General features: G+C 33.3%; 1 long non-coding RNA gene across 1 annotated transcript; it reads left to right on the top strand.

The window, feature by feature from the left end:
* Positions 1-18,697: 18,697 nt before the first annotated feature.
* On the top strand, positions 18,698-27,599 carry LOC144576816 (uncharacterized). Its single transcript, XR_013519370.1, has 2 exons — positions 18,698-18,748; positions 25,188-27,599. It is a non-coding gene; the product is annotated as an uncharacterized LOC144576816 (long non-coding RNA).
* Positions 27,600-27,803: the final 204 nt, after the last annotated feature.

Here is a 27,803-nt window from a genome sequence, read left to right on the forward strand (position 1 = left end):
GTAGTTTCACACATTTTTTTCTGATAAGTCTTTTGGAATGGAATAGAGCAGAGAGCTCTTCTAGATTAAAAGACACAGAAATCAATGGTTGGATATCAGAATCATTTCTGGGAAAGATCGCTTCCAGCCATTTTTGTCTTTTATCCACAGTCTCTAATGCTACACTATAGTTTCTAGATTCTATTATTTTCTGCATCCAGGTAGGCATCAGAATCATCTAAAGTACTGCTTCTCAAAATGCTACAGACCCAGGAAACACCTGTGGCTCTTGTTAAGATGTAGACTCTGACTCAGTATGTCCAGAATGTGGGTGAGAATTTTGAATTTCTGAAAAATTCCCAAGTGAGACTGATGCTGCCAGTCTAACTACAGACTATATTTTGAGTAGCAAAGACTTAGTGCATCTATTAAAACAGTCTGTTGGACTCCCTAATTAGAATTCTGATCCAGAACATCCATGGGTATGCTAGGAAATTTTTATTTTTAAGACAAGCACTCCTGTTTTTCTATTTCTACCATTCTGCTTTCTATTTAAAAATTAAGGCCTCAGGTTTTCTAAGTAAAAATTAAAGGTCTATCTTCTGTTTGTTATTTGAATTTCCAATCACTTACTCAAAGGTCTAATCATAGAAATGCCTCTGATAGACCAGAAAAGTATCACAAGAAGCACAACTTGCACACTTATCTACATAGAAGATATAAGAGATTCCAGGAATCAGACAGCATACATTTTGATACTGGAAATCTCACACAGAGTTAGATGCAATTTTAATACCCATGCCTTTAGACATAGCAAAGCATCAAGGTTACTTTAAGGAATATATAAATAAAATAAATGCTGACTAGTTTTTCAGAGCTGCAAAAAAAAAAAACACTACTTTTAAAATTTTCCATGCATATATAAAATATTGATTCCTCAATTACTAATAAAAATGTGATATACATATTGGAAAATAGCACACCATAAAACTGATAATGTTTCACATTCAAGTGGTATCCACCTGCCTTTTATTCTAATGACACATAAAAATAGAAGTTCCTGGGGGAAAATGAAGAAAGGACACTTCTACGTATTTTTCTAAAATAGCAAAAATTGAATGCTACTATTGTAGTTGATAGAAGTGTGTGCTTTAATGCATAACTCTGGCATCATTCATTCCATACAACATCATTTATGCAATGAATGTCAATGAATGATGCCCATCTACCATAGCATTTTCAGTAACTATTTTGTGTCAAACACTGTTTTAGGTATTAGTAATTCAGAGGCAAATAAAACAAAAAATAATTGACAAATATGGATCTTATATTCTGAGAGGGGTCAAAATAAACTTTAAAAATAATCAATAAGTTAATTTTTACATAGTAATAGTGTTATAAAAAATAAAATCTGTGAATGTAAATAGAAAAATATAAGAATTATTTTATTTATTTATTTATTTTTAAGACGGAGTTTCGCTCTTGTTACCCAGGCTAGAGTGCAATGGCGCAATCTCGGCTCACCGCAACTTCTGCCTCCTGGGTTCAGGCAATTCTCCTGCCTCAGCCTCCTGAGTAGCCGGGATTACAGGCATGCACCACCATGCCCAGCTAATTTTTTGTATTTTTAGTAGAAACGGGGTTTCACCATGTTGACCAGGATGGTCTCAATCTCTTGACCTCGTGATCCACCAGCCTTGGCTTCCCAAAGTGCTGGGATTACAGGCGTGAGCCACCGGCGCCCGACCTGTTTTGCTTTTGTTTTTGAGGCTTGAGGGGGCAATTATTGAGCAGATAAAAGAATGACATGAGGGAGAGGAGCACATAAGAATCCAGAGGATTCATCCCCAGCAGATGGAACAGCAAAAGCAGAAGCACTACATCAGGAATATCATTAGTGGACTTGAAATCAAAAAAGAAAAGCAAGCATGCATGTGTGTGAGTAAGGGGTGTTGGTTCATGAGGCCCTGGATAAATGGATTATGTAAGGTCTTCGGGCCATAAGAAATTGTTTTTAACTCTAAGTAAACCACTGGAAATTTTTGAACAGGATTTTTAAAGGACTGACTTCCTGTGTGGAAGATTAAATAAAGGGGAAGGAAAGTGAAAGCAAGGAAGCGTGTTCGAAGGCTAATCTAAAAAGTAAATAAAAATGCAGGAGAAAGATGATAAGATCTCATAATAGGGTGGCAGTATGAAGATAGTGCTTGAGAAATACTCATAAGGTGTTTTGAAAAGTGTGTGACTTAATTCTTACTGTGAGAGATGAGAAATGACTATTCATCAGTAATTTTTCATAAATTATTACCTGGACAAACTCTTCAATAACTCTCTCCTGCATAAGCATGTCATTTTATTGACTAAAAACATAGACTATCAATGACAGAAGTTATACAGCCTTGTTATCTTAAAGCACCTTTAAGAATAACTTAGTTATTTCATTTTCAGAAAATCATAAAGGAAAAGCAGAATTTTTGAATTATGTTTTTGTTTGATAATGTTTCTAATATAATTACTATTGACTTTTATTTTACAACTTATGTAGGTAGAAAATATTTTTCTCCTAAACTTAGAGAATATATGTAAGGGAATTTTAACCGATTTTTTAATTACAGTAAGATAAGTCAAGTCAGATTAGTCAGATAAATATCATAATGTCAATGAATATTTCAGACTCATTTTTTGACAAATATAGTTAATAAATTTAAGTAGACACAAATATTATTCTGTACCATAGACATTTTTACAAATGTAATTCATGTAACATACACTTTTAAGTATCAGGTTGACGCAGATTGAATATCACCAAAAAACACCAGCTTTGTCCTTTTTATTAAACAGCCTTAGAGCAAAGGCTCTAAGTCAATGTTAATGATATGTATAAAACCCAAAACAAGGAGTTCTGTGGCCCATTCCACAGTCCCAACACTTCAAATCAACAAACACAAATTGAACCTGTTCATCATTGAGAACTATTCCACCCTCCAAAATTTTTAATCTAACTTCACATGTCAGGCATTCTTCTAAGAGTACATCACCCACTATAAATCTTTAATTATCTCTATATTAATATTTTCAAAATCCAGATATCTATCCTGTCTTTCTCCTTATTAATGTATACATTTTGAGTTTATTAAGGATGGCACTGATAGCCTAAAACACAATGGACCACATTTCTTTATCAAAAATTCTTCTTGATTTGTTTCCTATGTTCTTTTTTTTTTTTTTTTTTAAGTTGCACTTTAGGTTCTGGGCTACATGTGCAGAACATGCAGGATTGTTGCATAGGTATGTACATAGCAATGTGGTTTGCTGCCTCCATCCCCTCGTCACCTATATCTGGCATTTCTTCCCATGTTATCCCTCCTTAACTCCCTACTCCCACTGTCCCTCCCCTAGTTTCCCCCAACAGACCCCAGTGTGTGATGCTCCCCTCCCTGTGTCCATGTGTTCTCATTGTTCAACACCCACCTATGAATGAAAACATGTGGTGTTTGATTTTCTGTTCTTGTGTCACTTTGCTGAGAATGATGGTTTCCAGATTCATCCATGTCTGTACAAAGGATACAAACTCATCATTTTTCACGGCTACATGGTATTCCATGGTGTATATGTGTCACATTTTCCCTGTCCAGTCTATCATCAATGGGCATTTGGGTTGGATGCAGGTCTTTACTATTGTAAACAGTGCCACTATGAACATAAATGTGCATGTGTCTTTATAATAGAATGATTTATAATCCTTTGGATATATACCCAGTAATGGGATTGCTGGGTCAAATGGAATTTCTATTTCTAGGTCCTTGAGGAATCGCCATACTGTCATCCCCAATGGTTGAACTAATTTACATTCCCACCAACAGTGTAAAAGTGTTCCTGTTACTCCATATCCTCTCCAGGATCTGTTGTCTCTAGATTTTTTAATGATCACCATTCTAACTAGCCTCAGATAATATCTCAATGTGGTTTTGATTTGCATTTCTGTAATGAACAGTGTTGATGAGCATTTTTTCATATGTTTGTTGGCCTCATATATGTCTTCTTTTGAAAAGTGTCTGTTCATGTCCTTTGCCCACTTTTGACAGGTTTGTTCTTTTCTTGTAAATCCATTTTAGTTCTTTGTAGATCCTGGGTATTAGCCCTTTGTCAGATGGGTAGATTGCAAAATTTTTTTCCCATTCTGTTGGTTTTTGGTTGACTCTAATAACTGTTTCTTTTGCTGTGCAGAAGCTCTGGAGTTTAATTAGATCGCATTTGTCTATTTTAGCTTTTGTTGCCAATGCTTTTGGTGTTTTAGTCATGAAGTCCTTGCCTATGCCTATGTCCTGAATGGTTTTTGCCTAGGTTTTCTTCTAGGGTTTTTATGGTGTTAGGTCTTTTGTTTAAGTCTGGAGTTAATTTTATTGTAAGGTCTCAAGAAGGGGTCCAGTTTCTGCTTTCTGCACATGGCTAGCCAGTTTTCCCAACATGATTTACAAAACAGGGAATCCTTTCACCATTGCTTGTTTTTGTCAGGTTTGTCAAAGACCAGATGGTTGTAGATGTGTGTCATTGCCTCCAAGGCCCCTGTTCTGTTCCATTTGTCTAGATCTCCATTTTGATACCAGTACCATGCTCTTTTAATTAACATAGCTTTGTAATATAGTTTGAAGTCAGGTAGCATGATGCCTCCAGCTTTGTTCTTTTTGCTTAAAATTTACTTGGCTATGTGGGCTCTCTTTTGGTTCCATATGAAGTTTAAGGTGTTTTCTTCCAGTTCTGTGAAGACGGTCATAGGTAGCTTGATGTGGAAATCATTGAATCTGTGAATTACTTTGGGCAACATGGCCATTTTCACATTATTGATTCTTCCTTACCATGAGCATGGAATGTTTTTCCATCTGTTTGTGTCCTCCCTTATTTCCTTGAGCAGTGATTTGTAGTTCTCCTTGAAGAGGTTCTTTACATCCTTTGTTAGTTGTATTCCTCAGTATTTTATTCTCTTTGTAGCAATTGTCAATGGCACTTCATTCTTGATTTGGCTCTCTTTAAGTCTGTTATTGGTGTATAGGAATGCTTGAGATTTCTGCACATTGATTTTGTATCCTGAGACTTTGCTGAAGTTGCTTATCAGTTACAGGATAAGCAATTCCTTACCAATTTTGGGCTGAGACGATGGGGTCTTCTAGATATACAATTATGTCCTCTGCAAATAGAGACAATTTAACTTCTTCCTTTCCTAATCGAATATCCTTTATTTATTTTTCTTGCCTGATTGCTCTGGCTAGAATTTCAAATACTATACTGAATAGGAGTTTTGAGAGAGGGCATCCTTGTCTAGTGCCAGATTTCAAAGGTAATGCTTCAAATTTCTACCCATTCAGTATGATATTCGCAGTGAGTTTGGCATAAATAGCTTTTATTATTTTGAGATATGTTCTGTCGACGTCTAGTTTTTTGAGAGTTTTTAGCATAACATGCTGTTGAATTTTGTCAAAGGCCTTCTCTTTATCTATTGAGATAATCATGTGGTTTTGTCTTTGGTTCTGTTTATGTGGTGAATTACGTTTATAGACTTACATATGTTGAACCAGACTTGCATCCCAGGGATGAAGCCTACTTGATAATGATGGATAAGCTTTCTGATATATTGTTGCAATCGGTTTGCCAGTATTTTATTGAAGATTTTTGCATCTAAGTTCATCATGGAGATTGGTCTGAAGTTTTCTTTTCTTGTTGAATCTCTGCTGTTTTTTTTTTCTTTTATCAGGATTATGTTGGTTTCCTAAAATGATTTGGGAAGGCTTCCCTCTTTTTGGATTGTTTGGAATACTTTCAGAAGGAGTGGTACCAGATCCTCTTTGTATGTCTGGTAGAATTCAGCTGTGATCCCCTCTGGACCTTGGCTTTTTTTGGTTGGTAGGCTATTAATTGTTACCTCAACTTTAGCCCTTGTTATTGGTCTATTCAGAGTTTTGACTTCTTCCTGGTTTAGGCTTGGGGGGATGAAAGTGTCCAGGAATTTTTCCATTTCTTCCAGGTTTACTGGTTTATGTGCATAGAGTTTTTTGTAGTAATCTCTGATGGTAGTTTGTATTTCTGTGGAATTCGTGATGATATTCCCTTTATTGTTTTTTATTGCATCTGTTTGAGTCTTCTTTCTTTTCTTTTTTATTAATCTGGCTAGTGGTCTGTCTATTTTGTTGATCTTTTAAAAAAAACAGCTCCTGGATTTATTGATTTTCTAAAGGGTTTTTTGTGTCTCTGTCTCCTTCAGCTCTGCTCTGATCTTAGTTATTTCTTGTCTTCTGCTAGCTTTTGAGTTTTTTTTTTAATCTTGTTTCTCTAGCTCTTTCAATTTTGATGACAGGTGTTAATTTTAGATCTTTCCTTCCTTCTCATATGGGCATTTATTGCTATAAATTTTCCTCTAGAGACTGCTTTAAATATGTCCCAGAGATTCTGGTATGTTGTGTCTTCGATCTTGTTGGTTTCAAAGAACTTCTTTATTTCTGCCTTCATTTCATTGTTTATCCAGTCAACATTCAAGAGCCAGTTGTTCACTTTCCATGAAGTCATGTGGTTCTGAGTTGGTTTCTGAATCCTAAGTTCTAATTTGAATGCACTATGGTCTGAGAGACTGTTTGTTGATTTCCATTCTTTTGCCTTGGCTGTGGAGTGCTTTACTTCCAATTATGTGGTCAATTTCAGAGTAGGTGTGATGTGGTGAGAAGAATGTATATTCCGTGGATTTGAGGTGGAGAATTCTGTAAATGTCTATTAGGTCCACTTGGTCCAGATCTGAGTTCAAGTCCTGGATATACTTGTTAATTTTCTGTCTTGTTGATCTGTGTAATATTGACAGTGGAGTGTTACAGACTCCCACTATTATTGTGTGGGAATCTAAGTCTCTTTGTAGGTCATTAAGAACTTGCTTTATATATCTTGGTGCTCCTGTATTGGGTGTGTACATGTTTAGGCTTGTTAGCTCTTCTTGTTGCATTGATCCTTTTACCATTATGTAATGCCCTTCGTTGTCTATGTTTCTAAAGTATGCTGTATGTTCAGTCACAATTTTAAGAAATTTTTAAAAATATATTTAATTTTCAATCTGCCTTTCATATTGTTCTCCAACCTGTATTAGCACTGATATGGACTAGATTTTTACCCTCTATGTATTTTTCTAGTTCAAGATTTCCTCATCCCTAATCTAGACATTTATAAACATTTTCTAACTTTTCATCCTATTTTAGCCCTTTTTCTCTATACATAATCTCATATGTTGTTATCCTGCTTATTTTCCCAAACACACATGGATCCCAGCTTTTTTTTTTGTCACTTCCTCATAAAAAAAGACAATGAATGCTACCCCTTGTTATTAGAATGCATTACAATGCCTTATGAGATACAAAGCAGTCACCTTTGTCCTTCACTAGAGATCTACAACCTCAATTCTTTCATAATATTTTTTAACATTTTATTTAATTTATAATCTTTATTTATAATCTTCACTTAGATTGTTGATCCCTATTCCCAAAGCACTGTACACCATCTAACTCTATAACCATGAATTAGACATACACATGAATATGCACACACACGCATATATACAATGTTTATTTTTGAATGGAGTGCATGGAATAGTGTCTGTAGAAGTCTAAATTAGACTATTACATCCACCTGCATATTTAACAGATCCCAAAACTTTTAATACAAGCTTATTAAGAGAGATGACATAGTAAAATGTAGGTGTTGTGAAGGAAAAAATAAGTGTTGACTTATAGACATAGGGTCCCTACTCTACAGCTTGTGGTCACATGGTATGATAATTTACAGGCATCTGTGCTCTACAGATGGTTGTGGCCTTGCCCTTACTGAAAACATAATGCTACAGGTTCCTTCTGGAGCAATATCAAAATCTACAGCTGCCTAGAAAGACTGCTGTTGTGGAGAACCCTTAGAGATGGCAAGGTGAGCTCAAAGAGATTAGAGGTACTGAGCTCAGGGAAGGGAAAGCATCCTAAAAAATACATGTTATGAAAAGGTTAATGACCTTTGTCTGTGACTAAAACTCATACCTTTCCTAGAGCCCCAGTTCTTTTTCTAGTTATCCTGAACAGAGCATCACTATTCATGTATATAGTATTTCATACTTTCATTTAGTTATTCCAAAATCCTTGTCCAATCAAGTAAATCAGTTGATCATTGTTTTAAATATATTATCATATTTAGGAATACATTCTTTGATTGACATATTATTTTATGTAAATTAAGATAATTTATAAGACCCAAACACATCCAAATCCTGAACATGGACAGTTTTTAGATCTGCATCCTTAGGAGAAATCATATCAATGGGCTGCAGTACCAGAAAATAAATTTATTTCACTGACATTATGCTTTTATTTTCTCATGGCTCAGATGAATGAACAAAACTAAGAAACTTTACAGATACATTCATTGCTGTGGTCTTGACACAACATATATTAAATCACAACTGATATATGTTTGACACATTTGATTATGTAGCAGTGAATCTTGAGACAGGGAAAGGAATACTTCAACTATCAAAAAAATCATATGTCTTATGAAATGAAGGTGTCAAAGTAAAATTTGATCAGTACAGCTTATATTTATTATTCAATTACATAAAAATAAGTGCTTACCTATCTCAAACTGTAAAAGAAAGAGAACATACAAAATTTGTGCGTGAGTTAACATTTTAAATCTCTGCAACATGTTTTTAGTTTTTCTTTCTTAATCTCTTCTCTCATTGGAGCAGGACTGTTTACAAACTGCTAGGAGAAACACGTAGAGTAGATAAACAGAAAGGCAGACACAGACAAAAAGAGCAGGAGAGGAGAGATGGAGGGGAAAAGAGTACCCCTGGGGAGATACGTTGTAATGTTATTGAAAAGGAAAAATAAAAGTATTATAAAAAGTAAAAATGCATATTGTCTTATTTTTATTTATAGCAGTACTTTATTTCAAACCACATTTCCAGTTTGACATGTGTAACTTACCATTATTACTTTTCATTTCCGCTACACTATCCAGTGCCAAAAACCATGTGGGAATTTAACTACATAATTTACATTAAATAAAATTAAAAATTTAGTTTCTTCATTATACTAACATTTTAGGTGTTTAGTAGGTACATATGCCTGGTGGCTACAATACTGGACAGCAATGGGCAGCATTTGTAAAGACTATCTTAGATACCACAGAATTCATTAATGCACATTTAATTGTTGCATTTAAAATAAGTTTTTGGCAGGGTGCGGTGGCTCACACCTGTAATCCCAACACTTTGGAAGGCAAAGGCAGGTGGATCACAAGGTCAGGAGACTGAAACCATCCTGGCTAACACGGTGGAACCCTGTCTTTACTAAACACACACAAACACACACACACACACACACACACACAATTAGCCAGGCGTTGTGGCATGTGCCTATAGCCTATAGTTCCAGCTACTCAGGTGGCTGAGGCAGGATAATTGCTTGAACTCGAGAGACAGAGGTTGTAGTGAGCCAAGATCATGCTACCAGCCTGGGTGACAGAGGGAGACCCAGTCTCAAAATAATAATAATAATAATAATAATAATAATAAATCTTTATTATTTTTCTTGACAAGACTTGAAACACATTTTTAATTGTAGCAGAAAAAGAAAGAAAATTTATCCAGTTAAAAAGAAAAAAACTTCTCTCTAATATTTAGGTCTTCTTACACATTTGGTTACTATCGCTCACAGAAGTACGTTCAAAGGAGTACTCCCTTGCTCACAATTGAGCAAGTTATAAAAAAAGCTCAAAGATAATAAACAAGAAGATTTTGATAAGCACAAATATTCTCCACTAATTAAAAATTTGTAATGTGTTTATGGTTTAGAAATACCTGAAAACCTTCCATAATTTAAAACTTATTAAGCAGCATTTGAATGTCATAAAACATTTGTAAATTTATCTCCCTTTCAATCTTTCAAATGTTATAGGACTGGGACAATTAAAAGACTTTACTGATTGAATAAATTAAAACTATTATGATCATTAACCTTCTTAACATCACAAATTACTGTCACATTCTCATTAATATTAGTAAGTGCATTTAAAAAACAATTAACATTTGTATTTATTGCTTGCCTACTATGTGGATGATCTCATTTAGGCCTCATTACAACCCTATGTTTGTTAACTTCATTTTCTGATGGAGAAATCAAGACTCAGAGCACCTAGTTAACTTGCTGATGATGGCATTTTAAGTAGGGCAGCTATGTTTTATCTGGGAGATCATCTCCAAAGGGTCTATTTGAAACTTGCTATATAAGACTAATGTTTCATTTATTCAACAAAGACATTCTAGCCTCTTTTATGTGTATGTGAGTGTATATGTATGTGAATGTGTATGTGTATGTGTGCACTGTCCTTTTCTTCTTTAAGGATATAACAGAAAATCAAACACACACAGATACACACAAATCACATACCACACAAACATTTTTAAACCTAAATTAAAGCTTTACATTATTTAATTTATAAGGATCATGTAGATATGAATTATGAAATTTAAAATTTTTCTAAAGGCACATATTTGAAAGCACTTAGAGCCTGATATATTTGAGTCCCAGCAATTAAATGGCTTGGTTAAGAAGAAATAACATTTTTTTATATACACAGTTTTCTTCTAAAAGTACAATCTGATCAAGTAATAAAGAGGCAGATTAAAAGCAAATGCTATAGATTATCTTTCATAGTAATAAATGTAACTTTGAACAAATATTTAATGGCAACTAATTATATATCTAATTTCACAACATGTCAGCTTTGTTAAAATTCTGTCATTCAAAAGGGAATTCCTGACTTAAATCTGGTAGCCATGTATCTAATATTTAGTATGCATGTGACATATTTGTGAAGACTTGACTACCTGAATAATGTATTTAATCAAGAAACTTAAATGCAATGTGTTTTTCAATGTCTGCTGATTAGGAAAAACGTTAGCTAAAATTTAAAACTTAGAGCTAATATTATGTATAACGTTTATTTAGAGTTTAGATTTGTCTTAAAATAAAAATTCAATATAAAAACTTTAATATGATGCCTGTTTTAATTCCTTATGCATTTTTCCAACTTCATTAAAACAGTGAACAGTAAACAAAGGTATCTTCAAATTAATAAAACTCATATGTAAATTTTTATCATAATTCTTTGATGAATAAAACCCCTTCTCAGAATGCCCTTCTCTTTTTCTTTTTCTCCTGAACTATGAAAGAAGCTCTGATAAATATAAAACTTTCATACAGTTTACATTTGTTTGTTTAAATGCTTATTCTATACATTTTCCAGTACACTATTGATGAGGAAGAAAGAGATCGCACATGGGAATTTGTAACATGTCCCATATGGTAGTTAATATTGTCAACTTGATTGGATTTAAGGATTCAAAGTATTGTTTCTGGGTGTGTCTGTGAGGGTGTTGCCAAACGAAATTAACATTTGAGTCAGTGAATTGGGAGAGATAGATCCACCTTCAGTGTGGGTGGACACCATCTACTCAGCGCGAGCATGGCTAGAATAAAGCAGGCAGAAGAAGTTGGAAGGACCAAACTTGATGCGTCTTCCAGCCTTTATCTATCTCCCATGCTGAATGCTTCCTGCCCACAAACATTGGACTGCAAGTTCTTCAGCTTTTGGACTCTTGGACTTAAACCAGTGGTTTGCCAGGGTCTCCTGAGACTTTGTCCACAGACTGAAGTCTGCACTGTCAGCTTTCCTACTTTTGAGGTTTGGGGACTACTGGCTTCCTTACTCCTTAACTTGCAGAAGGCCTACTATGTGACTACACTTTGTAATCGTGTGAGTCACTTCTTCTTAATAAATTCTCTATTATATATATCTTTATCCTGTTAGTTCTGTCCTTCTAGAGAACCCTCAATAACACACTCTGTCAATTAGATTATTTGAATTCTAATTTATTTTTCTTCCATTCCTATAACATTCTCATCCTCCAATCTGTGCCAAGGATAGGGGACAGAAAACATTGCTGAAATAGTTTAAAATACATCACAATGTGCAATGATGCTCCTGCTTACTGATATAATTGCCATGCCTATTGTCAAGGTACTTAACGTGCATTTATCTACAAGAAAAACTTCCCCAAGACAAATAATTCATTCTGAATGCTTTATTCATCCTTGAGAAAAGAAAAGTTACTTTTCAGTGCATACTTTAGAAAATCTGGCACAAGTTACTCCCCCAAAATAACTCCTTTGGTAGAGATCAGTGCATACTTTAGAAAATCTGGTACAAGTTATTCCCCAAAATAACTCCTTTGGTAGAGATCAGTCTTTCTTAATCTTGACTGTAGGGTTGCAGTTTTCTAGTTTGAGACACTGCACTGTATTTCTTCAAAGAGATTTAGTATAAACCTCAGACAAAGAAACATGAGTTCCACGTAGCTTCTACTTATCATCATTTTTACTAATTAATTATTTCTATCAATACTTGCTGTATGCTTATTTTGTTCCAGGCATTGTGCCTCAAATGTTAAATATAATGGTAAACCAAGTCTAATGAAACTTAAGTCAATGGAACATCATAAACAATAATCAAATAAAAAGACAACTGTCAGGGCACTTTTCTTTTAGGAGGGTTGTATGGGCTCCTCATTTATGAAAATTTTGCAGCATTTGCAAATTTCTGATCGATCTTCCTAGCATTGTATAGGAGACAGAGAACACAAAATCCTTAGTGACATCATGGATGTCATCTGAAATGTGGAATGCTTCCTCCCATCACTGTTCACACTATAGTGCCATCAATATATTTAAAAATCTCTCTGAATCATTCAGGATGTTAATCCCTTGTGAAGTGGGTATGGATTAAGTATAGATGAGGTTTCAGCTAACTAGAAAAGTACACATAGTAGCAAATTCCATCAATTCTTTTCATGACTTAGTGAATTAGGACAGGAAATCACATATGGAATCCTCTGCAGATATAGCCATTGTCCAAATATATTTTTCTCCGAGTACACATGTAACTATTGGAATCTTCTGGAAATGGCTAGTAAAATCATATCTTGCCATGCACATGATATTAAGATATCTACTTTCTGAATTCAAAGGCAAAAATTCCTAGTCACTACTCTCTAAAGTGTCAGCACATTCAAGTGATTATATGTTCTATGAAGTAACCAATACATAGATTTTAAAGTTTTATAGCTACTATATACAATCATAGACAAGCCATCTCAATAGTCTGTGCCTTCATTTTCTCATGTATAAAGTGTAGAGAACACTTTGTAAAATAACATAATTGATGTAAAATTCTGAAAGCACTGCCTGGGACATAATACATACATATAAAATTGTGTTGTTAATATTAACTATATGTTAATTGATATATAACAAAAACTATGTATTACTGATTCTAGGATTTGGCTGTTATGAATAGGTTTTATGTATGATAAATAAATTGAAATTTTTATATAAACCTACCTTTTAAAATCTCTTAACTCCTCTGTATGTCAGATATTTAACAAGCCACTTATAAATATGCTTTTTAAAATATTGACTGTATTATCACAATATGTATCAGGAAGATAACACACAAATCATTGCCTTTCACAATTTCTCACAGGTGCCAATTATAGCAAATTACTATCTTAAATTTTGGGTTATATTAAAATTCTTTTTGTTTACCTTGCCTAAAATTTCTTAATGTAATGCCTTCAACTTTTAATAAAATTAGCAGCACCCTAGATTACCTTAGAGTCATTATAAAAAACGTCATGGACTACAGTGACATGTCTTCAGCATCTACACAGTCCCCTCACACAAGTTTTCTTAATATTTATCTAATTATCACGTGGCCACCATTTTCTGTCATATAATAGACATTAGCTACATAAAGATAAATATATCTTTATCTCTCTTGCTGTACTTATCATCCACCAGGCAGATGCATATGCAAAAGCATCTTTGATAAATAGAGGTAAGTCAGTATTAGCAAAGGGTACAGAATGCAACATAAGTTCAATGATTGAGTCAAGTCCCTTCATAATGAAATAACATTAGAGATGTGATCCAAAGGGGACAAGTTGAAGGGATAGTATTTCAGGAAGAGGTACCAGCCCAGTAAAAGTAAAACTATAGAGGATGTGTCGGTGCATTCCTGTGGTTCCAGCTACTCAGAAGGCTGAGGCAATACGATTATTTGAGACCAGGAATTCAGGACTTTATTGCATAATCTTCTTGCCAGTGCATAGCCACTGCGCTCCAACCTGGGCAACACAGGAAAATCTTGTATCTAAAAAAAACCCAAAAACTGGAGGGGGAGGTGGGGAGGGATAGCCTGGGGAGAAATGCCAAATGTGGGTGAAGGGGAGAAGAAAAGCAAAGCACACTGCCATGTGTGTACCTACGCAACTGTCTTGCATGCTCTGCTCATGTACCCCAAAACCTATAATCCAATAATAAATTAAAAAAAAAAAACCCAAAAACTGAAAAACAGCATCAAATATGTAAAAATGTGTATTGTAACTGGGGGAGCAGTGAACAATTCATTTTGGCTTAGTGTAGAGCACCTGGCAGAAGGCACAGGCAATGAGATTGCAGGGAAAGTTGCAGTTGAATGTGAATCAATAAGGAAAGGGGAATATTTGCAAAAAAAAAAAAAATCTATGAGAATTGATAGACCATAGCAGAGCTAGCATGAGGTAAGAATGGATGTATGAAAATTACAAAGAAAACAAAAATTACACATGGATAAACCAATGGTAGGCACTGATATAAAAAATGAATGGATTAATTAGAGATATGGAGAATGATTTTACTAGATTTGGAAACATTCAAATTTGGAAGAGGAAAAAAAGAGAAAGATAAGCATAGGACAAATGAAAATTGTCACAGATAAGTAATTTGGAATGGAAAATTTAATTCTACAAGTCTCACACAATAGGCAAAACCTGCATAGTCACACCTCAGATAATATACAATCACACTGTTTAACTAATAAATCCTAATTTATGTGGCCTATTTTCATTTTGCAGCAGAAAACAGCTTTCAGATAGCCTGGTTCATTCTGACTAAAATAATATATATTTTAGGTCAATAGTCTATTAAATTCTGGTACAATTAGCTCAGCCAATGTCAGAACACCTTTCATCTTCAGTATTCAAGTATTTTTTTTTCTCCCCTGTATGTTAGTACTGTTTATATTTTTATGGGGTTTATAGATTTGTATCTCCAAGATACTAGGAAGTATAGGAAGAATGGATTAACATACAGACATGTAGATTTTAGGGAAGTTTAAACACACAGTACTTCTGTTTGCACAATCAAAACTTAAAAATTGGATGCACATGCAAGTTTTCTCTAGAGAAAACTTGAATATTGTTACCAGTCACCAAGGCAGAGTGGTACCGGAGCCACATATGTGGGCTTATTGGGGCCAGTTGCATGAAATTCTTCCCATTTCCCTGTTTATTAACTTCATGTTGGTAGCTTGAAATTAGCCATGACGAGCATATTTACATTGAGAAAATTTTAGCAAATTTTACATGCAAAATTTCCATCCCCTCTACCCATAGAACTGGCAGTTAAACATTTACTAGCTTCATATAACTATTCTTCTTGGCCATTTATCCATTTTTCTTCCTCCAGGACCCAACAGCAACAAGCATATTTGTGGTATTTGTACTCAGAAAACTCCCAGTGTTAAGTGGGTGTAAGATTTCTCAGTTCATTAGTAATTGCCAAATCCCTGGAATGTTCTCTTATCAATCTAGTGTTCTCTTTCATCAGGAAATGATTGGCGAAAGGGAAGAAGATAATTTTTTCTTCAACACATCCATCACAGAACCGGTCTCTTCATGAAAGCTTCATGGCAAAAGCTAGAACACCGGTTCTGACTCTGCCAAACCATGTTTAGCTGAACTATTTAGAAGTCCTGGCCCCCAATTGCCCTTAATTGTACTGTGTGTGAGGAAAAAAAAAATCCATGTCTTCTGTTTTGGCCTTAAATGTAATTTGTGTTTGATCTGTTGATGACAGATGTCATGAAAATCTAATATTATGTATACAAAATGAATCGTATTTCTTAATCTGTCATACCTAACAGTGTCACCACTTAAAATTTCATAAAAACACAGTAATAAAATCACCAAAATGTTCAGCACTTTGAGTATGCAAAAATTGTTTTATATTTTATTTTTCAATGGCACTTAATGAGTAGTGTATGTCAAGTACCTGTTAGGTGCCATGTTGTATAACCTGTGACTTTAAGGAGATCAATGTTCAGTGAAGGAGACAAAATTTGACTATTCAAAGTTTAATAATAAAAAAAGCTATTAAAAGAAAAAGTAATTGAAGTTGAATGGATTAAAATAGCTATTTGGAAAATAAAGAAATGCAGATAGAATATGAATTATGATTCATAAGGGAGCATGAGAAAAGGAGTTTGTAAATTAAGTATATGTGAGAGATAATGCAGACAGATGGTGGTCAAAACTAATGAGAGAATACAGAGAACTGGGGAATAGGGTTGTCAAGAGACAGGTCAAAGTTTACAAAGTTTCTTGAAATGCATCAAATATAGGTCTTAATATGAAATATAAAAGCAATATAAATTATTAAGTGGCAGTGGACCATGAAAGTTGTTAGTAGAAATATTTCTTCCCCACTCCTGATGTCGTCTTCTATGTGAAAGGCCTCTTCTTGTCCCTCTACTCTTTTGGGCCCAGGAGTACCAGAATTTAACTGATTAGTAAAATGAAAAATAATATTTAAGTTTACCTCCCCACATTCATAAGCCTGCCTTTAACCTCCCTCTGGTCCTCCCAGATGAAGCCACTTACTTGAGGGCCGGGCAAGTTTAGAACTTTCTCTGTTTTAGATTGGTATGTTTGCCAAATTCTTGGGTTTGGGTATCAGGCATATTTAATTAGATTTTCCAACATTGTCTTTATTGGTATATTGATATTTTGTTATCCAATTGGCATTATATTTTGGTCATATTTTAAATTTCTTGAGAATTTGAGAAGGGAAGAAGGGTGTCTTTGTAAGAAGAGTTAATAGACTCTCACATGAGTATGTTAGGAAGAACAGTCTGGTAAATTGGTAAATGGAGCCAAATAGAAAATGGAGGGTAAAAAGACAGCTAAACAGCTAATTAAAAAGGGATTTCAGTGTTCAGTGATATGTGAAATTGAACATGTTGTGACTTTAAGAATAAATATAAAAAGTATATTTCCAAGAAAACAGAAAGGGAAATTCCAATGTGTGAAAAGGAAAGAATATGTAGAATTTTAGATAATCTAATCAAAGATGTGGCTTAGTGCACTTGAAGAGTAGCAGTTCATTAAAGAACAGTTTTGTCTTAAAGTTTTTTTCTTTTTCTTTCGTACATATGTCTTCACTTTATTATAAAAAATGTTCTTGGTTGAAGCTTATAATTTTTAATCATGCATTAAAATTTATCATGACCAACTATAATGAAATATTTTCAAAACAAGTTAATCAACATTTGCATTTCCACCATTAGGTTACTCCTTAATTGTGGCTCTAATCAAAACTGAATGAACTTTACCACAGAAGAAAATTTAGAGTCTGTACATATACGGAAAGTTCAGAGAAGTCTGCTAATTAGGTTAAAACAACTTTTCCCAAGTTTACATTTGTATCACAGAAAGACATGGGGGTGAAGAAAGCAGGATAGAAAATCTAATGAAACTGTAGTTTCTTCTTTATTTATTCTTTAGTGGAAAAATGCCTGGACAAATTTGTAGCTTGAGTTCCTTTTCATGAAATGTGTTGCAGTAGGCCAATTATATTTCACTTGGGAAGTCTAGAATTGCAGTTGCAAAACAGGTGTGGAGGTTTGTAAGTCAAGAGAGAAGAATGCTATACTTCATAGTGGCTCACCCTGGTAGTAATTTTATGAAATGAGGTTTTTAATGATTTAGCCATGAAGAGGTGAATTTCCAAATCAAGTTATTTCCCTCTAGTATTACCTTCAATAATTGGTTAAGTCATTCAGATAGGCTTTATTATGTCAACAGAATCATTAAGATCATTAAAAAACAGTAATAACAATAACAATATTCAAAGTGATATGATTTAATTATAGACTACTATTTGTTAGATTTTTTTTTCTAAAAAATATTGCTGATTTTCACCATATCTACTTTGAATCTCTTAAACAATAGATATACATTTTGTGTTTGTGTGTGAGTATGCAGTAAGGGTTGGAAGTTATTCTCTTCCAGTTAAACAATAATAACTATCTTATTTGATGAAGCTGCTATTAGCATAATAACTGGATGAAAACATAGATATAGTTATGTTAAGACACATGTATAACTCTCTTTTTCACTCTCTTACACTTTTTAACAAATTCAGAAGTAATAGAGATGTTTAACTTTCCTAAGAAGTACTCTACAGCTTTTAAGTTTATAAAAATGTCTATGACTCTGCCACCCTGCATGTGCCCAAACTTGTCTATGTTTATAAAATTTACATGATTGCAGTGGTCAGCTAATAATACGAGTAAATAAATAAACTCTGTGAAGATTGCATGCAGGGCCAAGAGGAAATAGGAGAGATTGAATTGCAAATTAACAAACAGAAAGAAAAACTCAAGTTGCAAAAAGATAGTCACAGAGACAGCAGTAACACCTTCTGGCTATAGTCTATTTTCGTCTTTCTCATCCTAGTGTTATCAAGAGAAAAACAGTCTTAGATGCAACATAAAAATTTCAGAGACAGAAGAGATTTTCCTTTGAGGGCAGGTAAGCCAATTAATATTCTGCTTTGTAACAGATTGTATATCCCAGTCAAAATAGAAATCAATGACTTGTAATGTTTTATGTTTGTTTATTTTTTGTAAATATAAAAACATAAGTTATCATTACTCAAAAGTCCCATAGATGTGAGAAAAAAAAGTCAAAATATACAGGAGTAAAATTAAAGGAGTGTAAATAAAAAACTGACACTGGATATTGATTAGAGGTACAGACTCTGGAGCCAGACTAAAGATTAAATCATGGCTCTGTACTACTGGGCTGAATAACCTTAACCAAGTTACTGAACTTATCAGTTCCTCCATTTCATTATTTGGAAAATAGGAATAATCACAGTATGTACTTTATCGTAAGGGATAGAGTGAGAGAAAATGAGGATTAAGTGAGCTCCTAATAATACTATCATTCTTTATGACCATGTTTACACTATGTAAAACCCACTTAAAACTTGAATAAAGAGAATTTTCAAGCATATTTAATTACTTAGTTCTTCATAATGCCTGAAAACCTCATAAAATCTAATTCATATCAATCATTGGAGTGAATTACAAACCATTTTCTGTTTTTTAAATAGAGAGATATAAGTATCCTCAATGGTGTTAAGGCTTGAACAAACTAACATTTGTTTCTGTAATTCAAGATAATTTGTAAAAATCAAATAATTCAACAACAACCAATCTAGGATATTCTCTGAAAATATTACAAAGACTTTTCGAATTATAAGACTATTCTTATACATTCACAGTTACATCATGTTTATGTGTAGTACAGTGCAATTCATACATTAACCTAATACTGAGATCTGCCGTACAGAACTTTGTCAGAACTTAAAACCTAGTTACAGCATTAAATTAATAGAACACTAATGAAACTGAAGTGCTGTAGGGATCAGTTCAAAATGATTTCATTTTCCCAGTCACTTCACTGTTTTTGTTTCTTGAGATTTTCATTTGGACTCATAGCACAGAAGATTCTTTGCCTTTTTATAGTTGCACAATAGCAATAAAATGTTGCAATGACAAAACACAGAAATTAAAATAATTAAGTTTTACTAGAACTTGGAATGATTATAGACAGGAAATAAATCATAAGGGCATCATTTTATGAATATGTATAGGACTGTATATATGAATGATATATAATTAATATGTATACTCAGGCTTGTCATACATTTTATTATAGAAGATTGGGTCATTCAGATTACAGTAGTTAATGCACAGCACCTGGATTTAGGGTGCAGATTATGCAACTCAAAAAATACTAGCAAAATTTAGAAATCAGATGGAGAAATAAAAATTCTCAATTATCTTCATGATTCAAAATGCAGACAAGGTTTATTTTAAAGTACATTAAAAATAAGAAATGTTTCTGTGCTGTATAAGCACAGAAATGAGAATATTTTCTTTAATTTGTATTTTATTGTTCATTGGCATGTTTGGCAAATACAAAACTGGTGTTCACAAACAAAGTTGTGGGATAGGCATATACACAGCAGACAAAAGAAGCTAATTTTCAGATAAAAGGCACTTAAGTAAGGATTAGCAAAGCATGTGCTCTTATGTTTTTCTTGTTGAAACCCATGGATTATATCACGTAACAATACATACTCTAAAGTTAAAATATACATTAACAAATCTTACATGAAATATTTATAAAAGAACTGTGACTTTGCATGCACTATGCAGAGAGTGTAAGGCTCAAGAAGAGAACAGATTGGTATTATAAACTTCTGTTTGTAATACTGGCAGAAACACTCTGAAATACCTGTTACAAATGAAAAAAAAAAGCCACCTCTTTGATTATTCAGAGAACGCATGTGAAAGAGTAAATTGATGTAATTTTTGCTAGAATTTAAAGAAAATAAATTGTGAGAAAATGCCTGCTCTTTTCTATTATTCTTTAACTGTGTCTTCAGTAGCAGTTTGTACTATCATTTGGGCAATTTGCGTATGTTTTATTTTTCCTCGTCTCCTGCTTGCGGTGCACTATTTCTCTTTGATTGAGGAGTTGCTATGACAGAAGATAATGGAGCTTATGGCACTCAGTGGGGAGCCTGTCACTGCTGACTCTGGCTGCTGCTTTTGTATTTCTTTGCATGTACTCCTCTAATTTTTTTCAGGCACAGTGAGAAACAATTATAAAAGCCATAAGCCATTATAAAATATTATACCACCAAATGGTTCTTTTTAAGAGCCTTTCAATCTTTTGGGTCTCTTTGTTTATCCATAGAAGTGGTAAATTGTATCATTATTTTTCATTCAAGCTGCAGCATAGGGATGAGAGATTGTTTTCTGCCTTTGGTGAGGCAATCTTATGCTTTGTACAGTTTATATTACTTTCTGTTTTACCTCTCATCTCATCAATCAAAAACCTTATGCATCTTGTATCTTCTATGCAAAGTCTTCATTTTCTGACCTTGCTGAGGTGGTCTCTTGGGAAATCCCATGTCAGGACCAAGACATTTTTTTAGGATGATATGGTAGACATAACTAGTGTTCACCAATATCCAGTTCACATTCCCTTTCTGTGCAAGGAAGACAATATTTTTAGCTCACTTCTATAGAAAACTAGTCTGGTCAATGAAATATGAGGCACATGATATTTATCACTTCTGGAATGTGGAAAATATCGTTGCTGAATCCACATGCTTTTCCTCCCAGCATGACAACCAAGGAGACCTGATGTCGTAATGATGCAGTTACAGAATTTGATATTTTCATAAGTCTATCCCTTCCAGACAGACATACCATTGTTTAGACATACAGGACGTGTAGTGTAAGTTAGCACTTGTCTTTTGTTTCATAAGCCATAGAAGTTTTAGCATAATCCTTTCTGATACAAACTAGCATGATATATGGTTATCACAAGATTAAAACATGCTGTCACACCCATCTCTGTATAGCAAATTCATAGAGAAAAGCAAGGAGAGAGGGGACTGAAGAAGTACAGAGAAGGCCAGACATGGTGGCTCATGCATGCAATCCCGGGATTTTGGGAGGCCGAGGTGTGCAGATCACTAAGTCAGGAAATTGAGACCATCCTGGCCAACATGGTGAAACCTCATCTCTACTAAAAATTGCAAAAATTAGCTGGGCGGGGTGGCTCACCACTGTAGTCCCAGCTACTCAAGAGGCTGAGGCAGGGGAATCACTTGAACCTGGGAGGCAGAGATTGCCATGAGCCAAGATTGTGCCACTGCATTCCAGCCTGGCAACAGAGGAAGACTCCATCTCAAAAAAAAAAACCAGAAAAACGTGACCTAGATTAAGAAGCAATGGGACAATTTGGAAAGAGAATAAGCTTGGATTCTAACCCTATTAACTTAATACTGTGTGTCATTCAATGAGTTATTTAATATTTTTGACTCTCATTTTCTTTAGCTTTAAAATAAAGAAAAATATTATCTTGATAAACTTGGAATGAACTTCAATACAATATTAACATACTGAAAAGCCAAATGATACATGTATATGTATGTGTGTATATACAGCTAATACTATATATAGATATAACACATATACACATCTCTCCAGCTACCTGTGTGTAGCTGTGTGCCTTAATTTTGTCATTCATAAAATGGAGAATTTTACAAAAATATCTGATACATAGATTGTTATAACAAGTAAACGATATATTGAACACAATACAAATTGCAAAAACTGTAAGATATTGCATACCGAAATAATATTAGCTGTTATTATTATTGTTATAGTCCCATAAGTATGTTAAAATATATGGGCTAATTGGTAAAGGAATAATAAATAAAATCTTTTATCCTTTCACATTGGTGGGAAGTTGTTTCTCCCCCTCCCCCAAATGGCTTAAGATGTCTTTTAACACAAGTTGGAGTACCCTCATTTTGCTCTTCATTTTAGTGTTCTCTTTAAGGTCAGTCAGCATATTGTTGAAAACAATTTGAGTTCACACTATCTTGTCAAACTCTTCAATACACTTTTAGCTCTCTGAAGAAACCCAGCTAGTCTAAGGATTGTTTGTAAACTGGCTGTCTTGCTACTAATCCAGACTCAACCCTCCAGTTTGTGCAAAAAGTAAAGTGAGTGTGAAGTAAAGTGAGTGCCAGATAGCAACTACAAATTCAAAAGCAAAATCACATAATATGTTTTTTTAAGAATTAAGACCATACATTATTAATCTTTTCCCCTTAGCATATAACATCACTGACATCATGATAAATAATAAAAATATTATAAATAACTTTGTCAATACAATATATCACTTAAGACACATTTTCAGGATTTATAGGTTCCTCACTTTTCTCCTTTAGATACTTTTTCATTTCACAAAAGTAAAGTTTAATAATTTCTATTAAGTGTTTTTGAGCTATTCTTTACATGACCAATGTTAATGCCAGTAGACAAGTTGGCACTTTACCAAAATAAAACGCAACATTTAGGTCCTGTTTTAAAAAATGCACTTGATTTCCAGTCTTTAATCCACTGTCTTCAAACTCATATTTCATTTACCAATTTTCATTCTGAAGCCCTTTCAAGAAAAATACATTAATATTCTATACAATAGAAATAAGCATAAGAGAGCAAAAGGTAAACCTAATATTTTATCATATGTTTCCTATGAACTGAAATGGTTTAGGTAAGGAAACAACTAACAATTATTTTGAAATTAAAAATCAAATGGAAAAAAAATTAAACCTTCTAGACTCTTTGACTTAACTTAGTGGCAGGTAACAACTCTGAGAATCAATCATGTAGCAAAACATATACTGTATAATCAGTGCTTTAAAATTATGGTCATCCAGTATCTGAATTCTCTAAGAACTGTTAGCCAAAATAATTTTGCATCGAAGTCAAATTCATAACAACTTCCCACAAAAAGACCTATTTATTGGACTTATTTTGATAATGTTAGCAAAAATTGATTGACCTTATCTAAGTGAATTTTTTTCTCTTAATGTAACTCTACATTTGAGAAACTGAAGCAAATATTAAACATGACAATTGCTTACAGTAGGAAGACTTTATTCATACTATGAAGAGAACGTTTTTATAGTTTCAAATAAATTAAGAAAGTAACTTGTTGAGTCAGGTGACATGATATTCATAGCTTACAAAAATGCAGCTGAATTTGTACAAATTAAGGTACTTCTAGATTTGTATTATTTGCCAAAGTTCACCTTGGAATCATGGATTTATCATGATATTAATTTGATAGAAAAAGACTGTTTTCTCAGGTATATTTTAAAAAATTACTTAATAGATATATAGCTAAATCAATACAATAAATCCCATTTGTTTTTAAATTACTTGGGCTGTGTCAAGTGTATTAACCATAAACTCATTACATTTGAAAACTGAAAACGCAAAGGTATTATTTAAATCCCAAAGCATTTTTTTGTTTAATATTATTTTTATAAAATTTAATACTTGTACCCCTTTAATTTATGATATTTTCATGCCATAACTTTTCTATTAAAGTGTGTGTGTGTATTGTGTTGCTTTTCTTTTTTTTTTTTTTTTGGTGGGGAGGAATGTTCTTCATCAGGAGGTAGCATAATGTAGTGGTTAAACAAGTTTATTCAAGAATTTCACAGACTTGAATTTAATACTAGCTCAGTAATTTAGTATTTACTGATTTTGTTTGATTTGTTTGGACTCTAAATGACTCAATATCTTCACCTACAAAATAGGATTCGTGAAAGTCATTGTTCAAATGGTGTTCATAAAAATTAAATCAAATTATAAATCAAAGTATTTAGCTCATTTTCTAACACTTGGGAACAATAAATTATAGGTAGCACTGTGATCACATCTCTATTTCTGAATCCACTATATTAAATGCTTACTATTTTTCATTCTGGATGATTGTGTCATCTAAATGCTTATCCTATGTGATGTTTTGATTTTCTAAAGTCCTCTATAATCATTCAGATAAATTCTATAACTTTGTAATTTTGAATGAAATTATTTTCTGGACTCCAATAAAATAATTTGTATACTTTATATATTTTATCACTACATTGTTTTTCTTGATTCATTTGGTCAATGTAAATTTTGAATGTTACAATAAAATTCAATAATTATTTAAGTTAATCTATTGATATAATTCCAATATTTACTCTTACATCAAGATATGCTGTTTTTACCTCAATCTGCTTTTTAAGTGAGTTTCATATAATGTCAACTGTTGGGGTTTCCTACTGTGGTGGCTAATACTGAGTGTCAACTTGATTGAATCGAAAGATAAAAGTATTGATCCTGGGTGTGTCTGTGAGTGTGTTGCTAAAGGAGACTAATATTTGAGTCAGTGGACTGCAAAAGGCAGACCCACCCTTAATCTGGGTGGGCACAATCTAATCAGCTGCCAGTGAGGCTAGAATTATAAGCAGGCAGAAAAATGTGAAAAGAGAGACTGACCTTGGCTCCAAGCCTACATTTTTATCCCGTGCTAGATGCTTCCTGTCCTTGAAATTCAGACTCCAGATTCCTCAGTTTTGGAACTCAGACTGGCTCTCCCTGCTCCTCAGCCTACAGACAACCTCTTGTGGGACTTTGTGATCATGTGAGTTAATACTTAATAAACTCCCATATATCTATATCTATATCTATCTATATCTACACTATATAGAGAAATATGGGAGTTATACATTATTATTAAGTGTATATGTAGATATATACTTAATAAAGTCCCATATATATATTTTTCATTTATACATATACTATTTATATATTCCATTAGTTCTGTCCCTCTAGAGAATCCTAATACATCTACCAACTTATGTCTAGGTTCCCATCACTCATCTCTGTTCAAACACTCCTTTAGAAATCTGCTCTATTGAACTCTTATCAATTCACTGACTCCTTCTACTAATAACATAATCAGTTGCTTAATTTTTTGAAATTTGTTTTTATTGCATATTTTTAAGTTAAACAGCATATTTTAATATACATATACACGGTGAAATATTTACTCTAGTAAAATACATTAACATATTCATCACCTTCACTAGATACTCTTTTGTGTGTGGTAAAAGCATCTAAAATTTACTCTCAGCAAATGTTCAGTATACAATGAAATATTATTAACTAAAGTCCTGAAGTACTTCAGATCTCTAGAGTTATTCATTCTACCTAACTACAAATTTCTGCCCTTCGACTTATGTCTCTCCATTTTTTTTTTCTTCTTTCCTGTCCCTGGCAACCACTGCTCCAGTCTGTTTTGTATTTATTTGAATTTTTTAAGATTTCACATATAAATGAGACCATTAAATATTTCTTACTGGGTCTGGCTTGTTCCACTTAGCATAATGTCCTCTGGTTTCATCCATGTTGTCACAAATGGCAGTGTCTTTTTTTTATTATAAGTCTGAATAGTATTATATTGTGGATGTATGACAAAATTTCTTTATTAATTCATTCATCGGTGGACACTTAGATTGTTTCCACATCTTGGCTATTGTGAATAATGCCACAATGAACATGGGAATGAAGATATCTCTATGAGGAGCTGATTTCATTGTAACTTTTTCTTTGTTTACTTTGTATTACTATCTTACCCATGCTTTTTGAAGCAAATTGTTTACAGTTATTATAGTTTCTTTCTCACCTCCATTAAGTTCTTAGAATATTAGAATCTAGTTTTCCTATATAATAAATAAGATTTCTCTTACTAATAGGAAAACTTACTTATTTGCTTAAATTAATAGATAAAATTGGGTGTATTTATTATGTACAACATAATTTTGAAGTATATATACATTGTACAGTAATTAAAACTAGCTAACAAATGCATTACCTCACATAATTATTTAATGAGAACGCTTATCTACTATCTTTGCATCACAGTATATGTTCACTAACTATAGTCACCATGCTGTACAATAAAATCTTTTCACTTTATTTCTCCTAACTGTGACTACATATCCTTTGACCAATATATTCCCATTCTCTTTTTTTCCCTAACCATCCAAGCCTTGTCATTTGTGAAAACATGAATGATCTTGTAAAACATTATATGTAATAAACCAGTCACAGAAAAACAAATATCACATGATTTCACTCATGTTTAGAATCTAAAAACATTGATCTCATAAAAGCAATTTTTAGACTCTCTTTTAGATTTGGAAGTTCTCACTCTATTCTTCAATGGCTTTCCTTCCCTAGTGTTATGAAAATACTTACAGTAATTCCTGTTCATGTTTCTCCTAAATATCATTCAGTACATCATATTTCTTCCCTCCATCACTGTAGGCTGATTGAATTGTTAAAAAGATAAGGTATAACCCAAGGAAATGTTTAACAGAGTCTTTAGAAGAAAAAAAAGACAACCGATATATGTTAATTTCTATTCCTTAGCTTTCTAAAATTTTCATACTGGCATTCTTGTGACACTTCCTCAAGGCTCTCTTCCCCATCCAGTTTATTGTTACTTTCTCCTTAAGGCTGATTTTCGGAAAGAGACATAAACTTATATGTCATCCCTAATTTCAGTTTTCTTCACCTGTTACTCAATGATATGACACTGACATAAAAATCAGGCATATAGGAATTTTTGCTTAATAAGCAGAATTATGCATCCACATCAAAATTTTCTTATGCTAATTCCTGAACATGTTACTTTACATGAAAAAAGACTTTGCATATATGACTACACTAGGGACTTAAAATGAAGACATTAGACCAGATTATTCATTGGGAAAAATCTAATTACATAGGATTTTAAAATGAAAGATCTTTATTGGTGTGGTCAGAAAATGTGACTGCAGAATAATGGCCAGAGATGTGCAATTTTGCTGGCTTTGAGGATGAACAATTATTTACTCTTCTGGATTGCAAGTAGTTGATAGAAGAAAAAAAGAAAGAAAGATTTTCCGCTAGAGCCTCCGGAAAATATTGTAGCCAGCTCATGCCTTGATTTTCATCCAGTAAGGCTTGTATTACATTTCTGACCTACAGAACTCTATGATAACATATTTATATTGTTTTAAGCCACTGCATTTCTGGCCATTTTTACATCAGTCACAAAAGAACCAATAGAGTTCGTTATGTGGATTTTGTTTTCTTTTTTT

The sequence above is a fragment of the Callithrix jacchus genome, chromosome 6 (assembly GCF_049354715.1).
Source record: "Callithrix jacchus isolate 240 chromosome 6, calJac240_pri, whole genome shotgun sequence".
NCBI lineage: Eukaryota > Metazoa > Chordata > Mammalia > Primates > Cebidae > Callithrix > Callithrix jacchus.